Source organism: Cebus imitator, unplaced genomic scaffold (assembly GCF_001604975.1).
Source record: "Cebus imitator isolate Cc_AM_T3 unplaced genomic scaffold, Cebus_imitator-1.0 Scaffold38, whole genome shotgun sequence".
NCBI lineage: Eukaryota > Metazoa > Chordata > Mammalia > Primates > Cebidae > Cebus > Cebus imitator.
Genome location: NW_016107353.1, coordinates 11,075,837 through 11,086,901, shown reverse-complemented (window position 1 = coordinate 11,086,901; position 11,065 = coordinate 11,075,837). Strand labels below are relative to the sequence as shown.

At 40.0% G+C, this 11,065-nt stretch overlaps 1 protein-coding gene and 1 pseudogene across 1 annotated transcript in view; one reads left to right on the top strand and one right to left on the bottom strand.

Moving 5' to 3' along the window:
- The window catches only part of LOC119470708 (zinc finger protein 726-like), a 561,873-nt gene that overhangs the window by 205,179 nt on the left and 345,629 nt on the right, over positions 1-11,065 (top strand). The gene's annotated exons all lie outside the window — the stretch shown is intronic.
- Positions 125-11,065, bottom strand: part of LOC108301972 — a 68,311-nt pseudogene continuing 57,370 nt past the window's right edge.

Genomic DNA, 11,065 nt, shown 5'->3' with positions numbered 1-11,065 from the left:
AGATGGGGTTTCACCGTGTTGACCAGGATGGTCTCGATCTCTTGACCTCGTGATCCACCCGCCTCGGCCTCCCAAAGTGCTGGGATTACAGGCTTGAGCCACCGCGCCCGGCTAAACTATTTTCTTAAAGAGACTTCCACTGCCAGAGATTTTGAATAGCCTCCTGGTCAGTCATTTGGAACCAATTCTTCACCTAATTGATGAACTTGGCTTCCACTTTGGGAACAGAACCACCTTTTTCTATACTTGCTTGCATTTTTGCTTTAATGTCTTCTACAGAACTAGGTCCTTTTGGTGTTTTAGGAGTTTTTTCCTGTTTTTTGCAGGATTCTTGTCCTTTTGATCTTGGTGTTGATGATGGTTTTGAGTCTTTTCCATTCTGATTTGAATTTATGCATTTTTGGCTAGAATATAGTGTATAGATTTCTTCACTGCTGCATTTTCTTCAGTTTTCTCATCATCAAAATCATCATCATCAACACCAAAAAAGTAAAACTTTTTTCTGTGGAACCTTACTACCATCTCCAGGGGCAGACCGCTTTCCAGATATACTTAAGAGTTTCACATCCTCCTCCTCTTCATCTTCTGACTCTGTATCTTCCTCCACAGGTACTAAGTGCTGTCCACTAATATGCACTGGCCCTGAACCACAATTCAATGTTAAGACCACTGGTGGTGTTATTTCAAAGCCCCCAAGGGAAGCCGTTGACTGTACAGACATTTTCACAGTTGCCAGTCTTACTTTAATTGGACTGCCTTCGTAATTTGTTGCCTCTGCTTCAACAATGTGCAATTCATCCTATGCACTGGCCCCTAAACTGACCATTCTTAAAGATAACTGGTGCTCATTTTCATCATTATCCACCTTAACGTGATCATCTTTGTCTGCCTTTAGTTCACAACCAAAAAGATAGTTCTGGGGCCTCAGGGGGCTCATGTCCATGTCCATTGAATCTTCTATGGGGTGGCAGCACCCACTTAGGTGGAAGAGAAGGTGGTCGTAGATAAGCGACCACTGCTCAAAAGAATAGCCACGCGGGACGGAATCACACCAGGGCAGCAGTTGTGAATGGGAGTTCACTTGTTCACTGTTTGTCTGTTATTGGTGTATAGGAATGCTTCTGATTTTTGCACTTTGATTTTGTATCCTGAGACTTTGCTGAAGTTGCTTATTAGCTTAAGGAGATTTTGGGCTGAGACGATGGGTCTTCTAAATATATAATCATGTCATCTGCAAATAGAGACAATTTGACTTTCTTTTTACCCAAGTGAATACCTATTATTTCTTTCTCTTGCCTGATTGCCCTGGCCAGAATTTCCAATACTATGTTGAATAAGAGTGGTGAGAAAGGACATCCTGTCTTGTGCCAGTTTTCAAAGGAAATGCTTCCAGTTTTTGCCCATTCAGTATATTGGCTGTGGGTTTGTCATAAATGGCTGTTACTATGTTGAGATACATACTATCAATATGTAGTTTATTGGGACTTTCTAGCTGAAGGGTTGTTGAATTTTGTTGAAGGCCTTCTCTCCATCTATTGAGATAATCATGTGGTTTTTGTGTTGGATTCTGTTTATGTGATGAATTACATTTATTGATTTGTGTATATTGAATCAGCCTTGCATCCCAGGGATGAAGCTGACTTGCTTGTGACGGATAAGCTTCTTGTTATGCTGTTGGATTCAGTTTGCCAGTATTTGATTAAGGATTTTCACATCAGTGTTCATCAGGGATATTGGCCTGAAATTTTCTTTTTTAGTTGTGTCTCTGCTAGATTTTGCTATCAGGATGATATTGGCCCCATAAAATGAATTAGGGAGGATTCCGTCTTTTTCTGTTGTTTGGAATAGCTTTAGAAGGAATGGTACCAGCTCATCTTTGTACCTCTGGTAGAATTAGGCTGTGAACCCATCTGGTCCTGGATCGTTTTTGGTTGGTAGGCTATTAATTGCTGCTTCAATTTCAGACCTTTTTATTGGCCTATTCAGGAATTCGACCATGTAACAGTTCCGTAATTTTCTGCCTCAATAATGTTGTCTATTAGTACCTGTGGGTGTTGTGGTCTCCCACTATTATTTCGTCCATATCTTATTCTCTTCATAGGTCTCTAACAACTTGATTTATTTACATACACCCATCAGTTTATTATAACACCTTTCTCTCTCCCGCTTTTTTACCATAAACACTTTTTCAAGCTCACAATTCAGATGTTCAAGAGTTCAAGAACATATATACTGACCCGGTTGTTTTGGGAGAAAATATAAATTAAAAATAAGAGGCTTTATTCACATACATGAAAATAACAGTGGATGTTTTGTTCTTCTCTGTTTTATTAAAGCATTTAGATTATCTGTAGAAATTTTTCTCTGCTTTTTAAGAATATGTGTAAATTATATTAACAGCTAAGTATACCTTTTGTCATTCTTTTTGACTTGGAATTGTCTTTATTTGGGATCTAAAATTCATCGTTTTGTTTTTGGTTTGGCAAAGGTTAAGTTTTTAACTTTTCAGTCATTAAAAGTACACACAAATCTGTTCAGAGTAAAGCTCATTTTAAGAGCACATGAAAGTTGAACACAAAGGTAGAATTAAATTCAGCAATACAGAATGATAAAGACTAAAGATAAGTTCCTTTGACAGGAACATGATTATCCAGGGTAATTATTTGCATGCTGAAGTACGTACAGTGCAAAAGCAGGAATAGTTTAGTGTGTAAACTGAATGGTGAAGTCTGTAGTTTTACATTTTTTTCTATTTACTTCAGAACAATTAGCATAGTTATGTGTAGTATTTTTAGACAACTTGCATCTATAAAATTAAACAGTATATTCTACAATAGTATGAATATTTGGCAACAATATTTACTGTGAATAAATACCTTAAGTAATTTTAAACTCATACTTTTCAAATATAAAGTGTTTTAACTATATTATAGTTACGATTTTTCTAAGTCCTTCAGACATTATGACAAGTACATTAAAATTATTAACACTTAAATATTTATATCTAATATCCAGAGAAAATCTACTACCAAATTATTATGGTAGATATTAGTCTGACATGCTTATTTATCCAATAGGAATAATTATAGGTAAGCATAATCTTAGTGTCTTTTATTTTACTAAATTGAAATACTGCTTTTAAAAAAAAAAAAAAAACAGTCTCACTCTGTTGCCCAGGCTGGAGGGCAGTGGCACGATCTCAGCTCACTGCAACCTCCGCCTCCTGGGTTCAAACAATTATCCTGCCTCAGCCTCCAGAGTAGCTGGGATTACAGGTGCCCACCACCACGCCTGGCTAATTTTTGTATTTTTAGTAGAGATGTGGTTTCACCATGTTGGCCAGGCTGATCTTGAACTCCTGACCTTGTGATCTGCCTGCCTCAACCTCCCAAAGTACAGGGATTACAGGCGTGAGCCACCGTGCCTGACCTACAGTTTTGTTTTCTTTCTTTCTTTTTTTGAGACGGATTTTTGCTCTTGTTGCCCAGGCTGGAGTGCAATGGTGCGATCTTGGCTCACTGCAACCTCCGTCTCCTAAGTTCAAGTGATTCTCCTTCCTCAGCCTCCCGAGTAGCTAGGATTACAGGCATGTGCCACTACACCCAGCTAATTTTGTATTTTTAGTAGAGATGGGGTTTCTCCATGTTAGCCAGGCTGGTCTCGAGCTGCCGACCTCAGGTGATCTGCCCGCCTCAGCCTCCCAAAGTTCTGGGATTACAGGTATTAGCCACTGCGCCTGGCCTTAGAGTTTTGTTTTTTAACAATCATATTGTAGAGTTATCCTGGAGTTGGAGAAAATTTTTATTTTAATCATAGTTTCCCAAACACTGTCTAGAATTAGAAGACATGATATAAACACATAAGGTTCAAACTAAACTTTACTCTACAGGGGCCTTTTTCTCTCAGAGGTTTTTTTTTTTTTTTTTTTTTTGAGACAGAGTCTCGCTTTGTCACCCAGGCTGGAGTGCAGTGGCCTGATCTCAGCTCACTGCAACCTGCACCTCCCAGGTTCAAGCGATTCTCCTTCCTCAGCCTTCTCAGTAGCTGGGATTACAGGCACCCCCCATCACGCCCAGCTAATTTTTGTATTTTTAGTAAAGACAGAGTTTCACAACATTGTTGAGGCTGGTCTTGAACTCCTGATCTCATAATTCACCCCCCTCAGCTTCCCAAAGTGCTGGTATTACAGGCATGAGTCACCGTACCCGGCTCCTCTCAGGCTTTTAGTCAGCTTACAGTTATGCTGTAAAGTGCATGCTGTCTCCTAAATATGTAGGCAGAATTGTGTCTCTGCCTGTTTGCTGTCTATAGTCCTCTACAGTCACTTCTAGAGAGGCTAAATCAGATGACTACAAACCTCACAGGGGAGAAGTAGGTCATTTTACCTCTTTCAGTGACTCTTAACGTCTTAATACCTAAAACTGATTGAGAGATCATGGGACCCAGAAACCCAACTACAGTAACATGAGTGCATTGAGTAGACGTGAGAATCTCCACTTTCCTTTTTCTCCTCTTGCTAAAATGCTCAAATGTGCAGGTAGCATGTGCTGCTACTCCACCCATTTTGAACATAAATCTACGGCCCCCAATTATAAATCTAGGTCTTGAGATTTGGGGAAATAAACTTTTATCTCAGGAATGCAAGTCCTTTTAGTTGTCAGACTCAGAGGGACATTAAAATGAAAGCACAATTATGTCTTTCTCCCCCTTTCAACAGTCTGTCTCTTGAAACTGCTCACTATTAATGCCACGTAAGACACTATATCCTGTATCCTAAACCTTAATGATGTACAGCCAATCAATAATCAAAGCTATTTCTTTAAATAAAGAAGACTTTCTGAGAAACAACTTTTTATCAGCTCACTCTGTTCTCTCTCTTTTTGCTTTTACAATTTTTTTTTTTTTTTTTTTTAAAATACAGAGCCTTGCTTTGTCACCCAGGGATGTGATGTGAGGGGACCTCTCTTTTGATTGTACTTTACTCACTGTAACACCCAAAAATGTAGAGTGAGGTTCATCCCACCTAGAATCTTCATGTAAGTTTTGGCCTCTACCTGGGATTCATAAGACAAGGCAGACTTTGGGTAGAAAACGTATAGAAAACTAAGAGGAGCCATTTTCTGCACTGCAAGATGTCATCACAGACATTTTAAATCCCCACTTTGAGAATGTGGCTTTTTGAGATTTTCAGGTCTCGTTCAGTAACCTGCTACGGTTCTGTGAGAGGCTCCAAGGGTAAATATAATCTGGTGGCAGAATTTAAAAGTGTAAACAAGCATCTTAGGAGTTAAAAATCAAGGCTGTGAAGTATCCAGAGCCATAACCACAACTATATCTACACATACAAATGTGATACTGGAGTAGAGTATTCTTGTCCTTGCTCTCACCCTAGAGCTAGCTCATAGGGACAGGTAATCTAGGTGCTGAAACTCCGTAAGGGAAGGTCCATTTTTTATTTAGAATCAGCCTGAATCGGCTGGACATGGTGGCTCATGCCTGTAATCCCAGCACTTTGGGAGGCTGAGGCAGGTGGATCACCTGAGGTCAGGAGTTTGAGACCAGCCTGGCCAACATGGCAAAAACCCATTTCTACTAAAAATAGAAAAATTAGCCCGGTGTGGTGGCACGCACCTGTAATTTCAGCTACTGGGAGGCTGAGGCAGGAAAATAGCTTGAATCTGGGAGATAGAGGTTGCAGTGAGCCGATATTGCACCACTGCATTCTAGCTTGGGCAACAGAGTGAGACCTCGTCTCAAAAAATAAATAAAAAGAATCAGCCTCAATCTCTCCTGCCTGGCTTATCATTGAGCCACCAGCACAGGGTCACTGGGAACCCTATCACAGTCATCTAGGCATCTTTGAGTTGAGAATGTCCAGAGCAGAATTTTATTAGGCTGACAAGAGTGGTTAATTCTATTTCTGTCTCAGTGTAAGAGAAATGACTCATTCTGTGTTTGTTTCTCCCCTCTTACAGAAGATGGTTTTGGTTAGTTCCCGAATGAGAGTTTCATCAGTTTCCTTGTACTTGAGTGAAAAACAAGGAAGTCTGGAGACTCAAACAGATAATTAATTGCTTTCATTTCATGTAGCCATTAGAAAAATAAAGCAGTCCTGTTCTCTACAATCCAGAAACTTTTAGTCTAGACTAGAAACTGCATAAAATGTTGAATTAGGCTGGGTATGGTGGATCATACCTATAATCCTAGCTCTTTGGGAGGCTGAGGTGGGTGGCTCACCTGAGGCCGAGAGTTCAAGACCAGCCTCACCAACATGGAGAAACCCTGTCTCTGCTAAAAATACAAAATTAGCCAGGCATGGTGGCACATGCCTGTAATCCCAGCTACTCAGGAGGCTAAGGCAGGACAATTGCTTAAACTCGGGAGGCAGAGGTTGCAGTGAGCTGAGATCGAGCCATTGCACTCCAGCCTGGTCAACAAGAGTGAAACTCCGTCTCCAAAAAATAAAAGTAAAAAAAAAAATAAAGAGGCCAGGCGCACTAGCTCACGCCTGTAATCCCAGCACTTTGGGAGGCCGAGGCGGGCAGAGTTAAAGACCAGACTGGCCAACATGGTGAAACCCTGTTTCTACTAAAAAAATATAAAAATTAGTTGCACATGGTAACTCGTGCCTGTAATCCCAGCTACTTGGTAGGCTGAGGTAGGAGAATTGCTTGAACCGGGACCGGGGAGGCGGAGGTTGCAGGGAGCCAAGATTGCGCCACTGCACTCCAGCCTGGGCTTCAGAGCAAGACTCCATCTCAAACAAAAAAAGAAAAAGAAAAGAAAAAAAGGTTAAATTTCACATTATATGGTGAGTATAATAAATAGATGTGTTCAAAAAAACTTGGGCTTTATTTGGACCACTTTCTTCACATTGTTGTGACTTCTGGTGTTTTCACCTGAAGGGATATTTACAAACAGAAGAGTTGTTATTATTATTTGTATTTCTTTCTATTTTTGCAGGGTGGAGGGGGAATGAGGTCTCACTCTGTTACCCAGGCTGGAGTGTGGTGACTTGATCTCGGTTCATTGCAACCGCTGCCTCCTGCCTCAGCCTTCCTAGTAGTTGAGATTACAGGCGTGGGCCACCATGCCTGGCTAATTTTTGTATTTTTAGTAGAGATGGGGTTTCTCCATGTTGGCCAGGCTGGTCTTGAACTCCTGAACTCGTGATCCACCCGCCTTGACCTCCCGAAGTACTGGGATTACAGGTGTGAGCCACAACACTCAGCCTATTATTTGTATTTCTTTTACCCTATTAAAAATGCATATTTATCTTCTAATGAAATTATCCTAGAAAACCTAAAGTGATTTGTTTTAAGTGCTTATTAGAGCAGTTATGATATGTATATCATATAAAATTGGCAGGGCAGTGGCTAAAAAAAGATTAAAATTATACAAACTCTGAAATTTAAGTTTCTCTTAGGTAAGCTTGGGAAAAATAGAACCGGACATACCCCAGTGATATAGAGAACCAAATTATACATAAGGTCCACTCCCTGTGCCAACCCTTTTCAGATTCACTGTTTTTAGAGGCCTTGCTTAGGTCTGGTTCTACCTTAGAGTCTCGTCTCATAGAACTGAATAGAAGAGATCAGAGTTATGGGGAATAAATCTTGTTCTACTTTTAGAGCTGGTACTCACAATTTTCTGAAACCCAAAACCAGATAAATGAGAAATATAAAGTGTGTATTTTAGGGTCTTATTTTAAAATTTTTAACATTAAAATTTGTCCTTGCAGAGACATTCTATTTAGCAACAAGTTTTCTGTTTCTGCAGATCTAGTAATTTCTCCACAAGGCACAAAAAGTAAATATATACACAATTTAAATATTTTTAAATTACATGGAACTCTTCATTTCTCTATTCCTCCCGTTTGTCTGTATTTGTATTTTATCCTATACTTTTTTTTTTTTTTAATCAGTAACAAAGGAACAGGAGAAGAAATAAAAATTCTGGGTTCTTTTTCTAAATACTTGGAATTATTGAACACTTAGTATCAGTATACAGGGTGTTATTAGAATTAAATTCCACAATGTGTTTTCACAGTGCTCTGTAAAATCTTATTGAGCGAATAGTACCTGCATAATAAACATCTCATTAGTACATGTGTACATGTTGTTTTCTAAATAGACTTAAAACCAGATGCGATGGCTCATGCCTGTAATCCCAGCACTTTGGGAGGCCGAGGTGGGCAGATCATTTGAGGTCAGGAGTTTGAGACCAGCCTGACCAACATGGTGAAACGCCATCTCTAAACATAGTAAACATACCAAAAAAAAAAAAAAAGCCAGACATGGTGGCGCATGCCAGCTACTCGGGAGGCTGAGGCAGGAGAATCACTTGAACCTGGGAGGCAGAGGTTGCAGTAAGCGCAGATTTCGCCGCTGCACTCCAGCTTGGGTAACAGAGCGGGACTCCATCTCAAAAATGGTAAATAAATAAATAAATGCAGACTTAGTCAGATATTGCTGCTGTTTTCTCTGTAAACTTTAAAAGGCCAGCAAAGATTGTGATACTTAAAGACGGAGATTGATTGTCTTCATTTGTGCCAGCAGTATTTGTGTTGTGATAAGAGTGCCAAGTGTAAGAGACTCTGTGCTGTGCCTACTTTTTCTCACTAATGCTAATAATGAGCCCAGAAGGAGCAACATCAGCGTTGACAGGAAACTTATTTAATACACCCATTCATGGACCCTCTCCCAACCTGCAGAATCACATTACATAGAGTGGGACCAACATTACCAAGTGATGTATAAGCTTATTAAAGCTTGAGAGGCAATACTTAGTTATGTGGTTATAAGCTGAGACTGCTAATTAGAATCACATGTTTCTAATTAGCCAATCACACAATTTGCAGAAACCTCTTGACTGGTGCCCTTCCTATCACAGGTTCTGTTTGATGTTCTGGTTGGAAGCATTCATTTGTTTTTATTAACTGCCTCATATGAGTTGAAGTTGTGGCCAGAAGCAAATATGGGGGATTCAGGATACATTTGTGAGAGTTGAGTTTCACCTGTGCACCAAAGGGTGGCCTCTTTTCTTTGGGTTTTGTAGGGACAGGGCAGTGTGGCTCATATTTTCATTATTGTAGCAGAAATTGCTGGCAGGGGAGGGCACCTGAGGATAGGAAAGGAGAAACATATTTTTATTTCTGTGGAGCAGCTCATTGTTTCTGAATCTCTTCTGTTATAAAGTACAGAAATGGGTGGAGTTTTTCTGCCTTGGTTCTTCTGCCTATGGGTGTGGTGGTAACAGGTAAACTTGTGGTGCTGACACCTCTCAAAGCATATTCTCAAGATGTGGGTGTAATTTGTCCAGATAATCTTATCTGAGACAGAATCCTAGAGAAGAAGGAGAAAGAGAAAAAATGGTTTTCTTAATGATGATTTTATTTATTTATTTTTGAGACCAAGTTTTGCTCTTGCTGCCCAGGCTGGAGTGCAATGGTGCGATCTCTGCTCACCACAACCTCCACCTCCTGGGTTCAAGCAATTCTCCTGCTTCAGCCTCCCAAGTAGCTGGGATTATAGGCATGCATCACCACGCCTGGCTAATTTATTGTATTTTTAGTAGAGACGGGGTTTCTCCATGTTGGTAAGGCTGGTCTCGAATTCCCAACCTCAGGTGATTCACCCGCTTCAGCTTCCCAAAGTGCTGGGATTACAGGTGTGAGCCACCATGCCCAGCAATGGTGAAATATTGAATACTTCTTTTATTTTTATTTTAAGTTTGAGAATACATGTGCAGAATGGGCAGGTTTATTACATAGGTATATGTGTGCCATGGTGGTTTGCCACACATGTTGACTCACCCTCTAGGTGTCCTCCCCATTCCCCTCACTCCACAACAGGTCCTGATGCGTGGTGTTCCCCTCCCTGTGTCCATGTGTTCTCATTGTTCAACTCCCACTTACGAGTGAGAACATGCAGTTTTTGGTTTTCTTTCCCTGTGTTAGTTGGCTGAGGATGATGACTTCCAGCTTAATCAATGTTTCTGCAAAGGACATGATCTTATTTATTTTTATCACTGTATTGTATTCCATGGTATATATGTACCACATCTTATTTATCCAGACTGTCATTGTTGAGCATTTGGGTTGTTTCCATGTCTTGGCTATTGTAAATAGTGCTGCAGTAAACATATGTGTGCATGTGTCTTTATGGCAGAATGATTTGTATTCCTTTGAGTATATTCCCAGTAATAGGATTGCAGGGTCAAATGATCTTTCTGGTTCTAGATCCTTGAGGAATCACCACACTCTTCCACGATGGTTGAACTGACCTACATTTTCACCAACAGTGTAAAAGCATTCCTGTTTCTCCACAGCCTCACCAGCATCTGTTGTTTCTGACTTATTAATAATCACCATTCTGACTGGTATAAGATGATATCTCATTATGGTTTTAATTAGTATTTGTCTAATGAGCAACGATGTTGAGCTACTTTTTATGTTTGCTGTATAAATGTCTTCTTCTGAGAAGTGTCTGTTCATCTTTTGCCCACTTTTTGATGGAATTATTTGGTTTTTTCTTATATATATATTTTAAAGTTTCTTGTAAATTCTGGATATTAGGCCTTTGTCAGATGGGTAGATTGCAGAAATTTTCTCCCATTCTGTAGGTTGCCTGTTCACTTTGATGATAGTTTCTTTTTCTGTGCAGAAGCTCTTTAGTTTAATGAGATCTTATTTGTCAAATTTGGGTTTTGTTGCAATTGCTTTTGGCATTTTCGTCATGAAGTCTTTGCCCATGCCTATGTCCTGAATGGTATTGCCTAGGTTTTCTTCTAGGGTTTTTATGGTTTTGGGTTTTACATTTAAGTCTTTAATTCATAATGAATAAATTTTTGTATAAGATGTAAGGAAGAGGTTCAGTTTCAGTTTACTGCATATGGCTAGTCAGTTTTCTCAGCACCATTTATTAAATAGAAAATCCTTTTCCCAGGCTGGGCGCGGTGGCTCAAGCCTGTAATCCCAGCACTTTGGGAGGCCGAGGCGGGTGGATCACGAGGTCAAGAGATCGAGACCATCCTGGTCAACATGGTGAAACCCCGTCTCTACTAA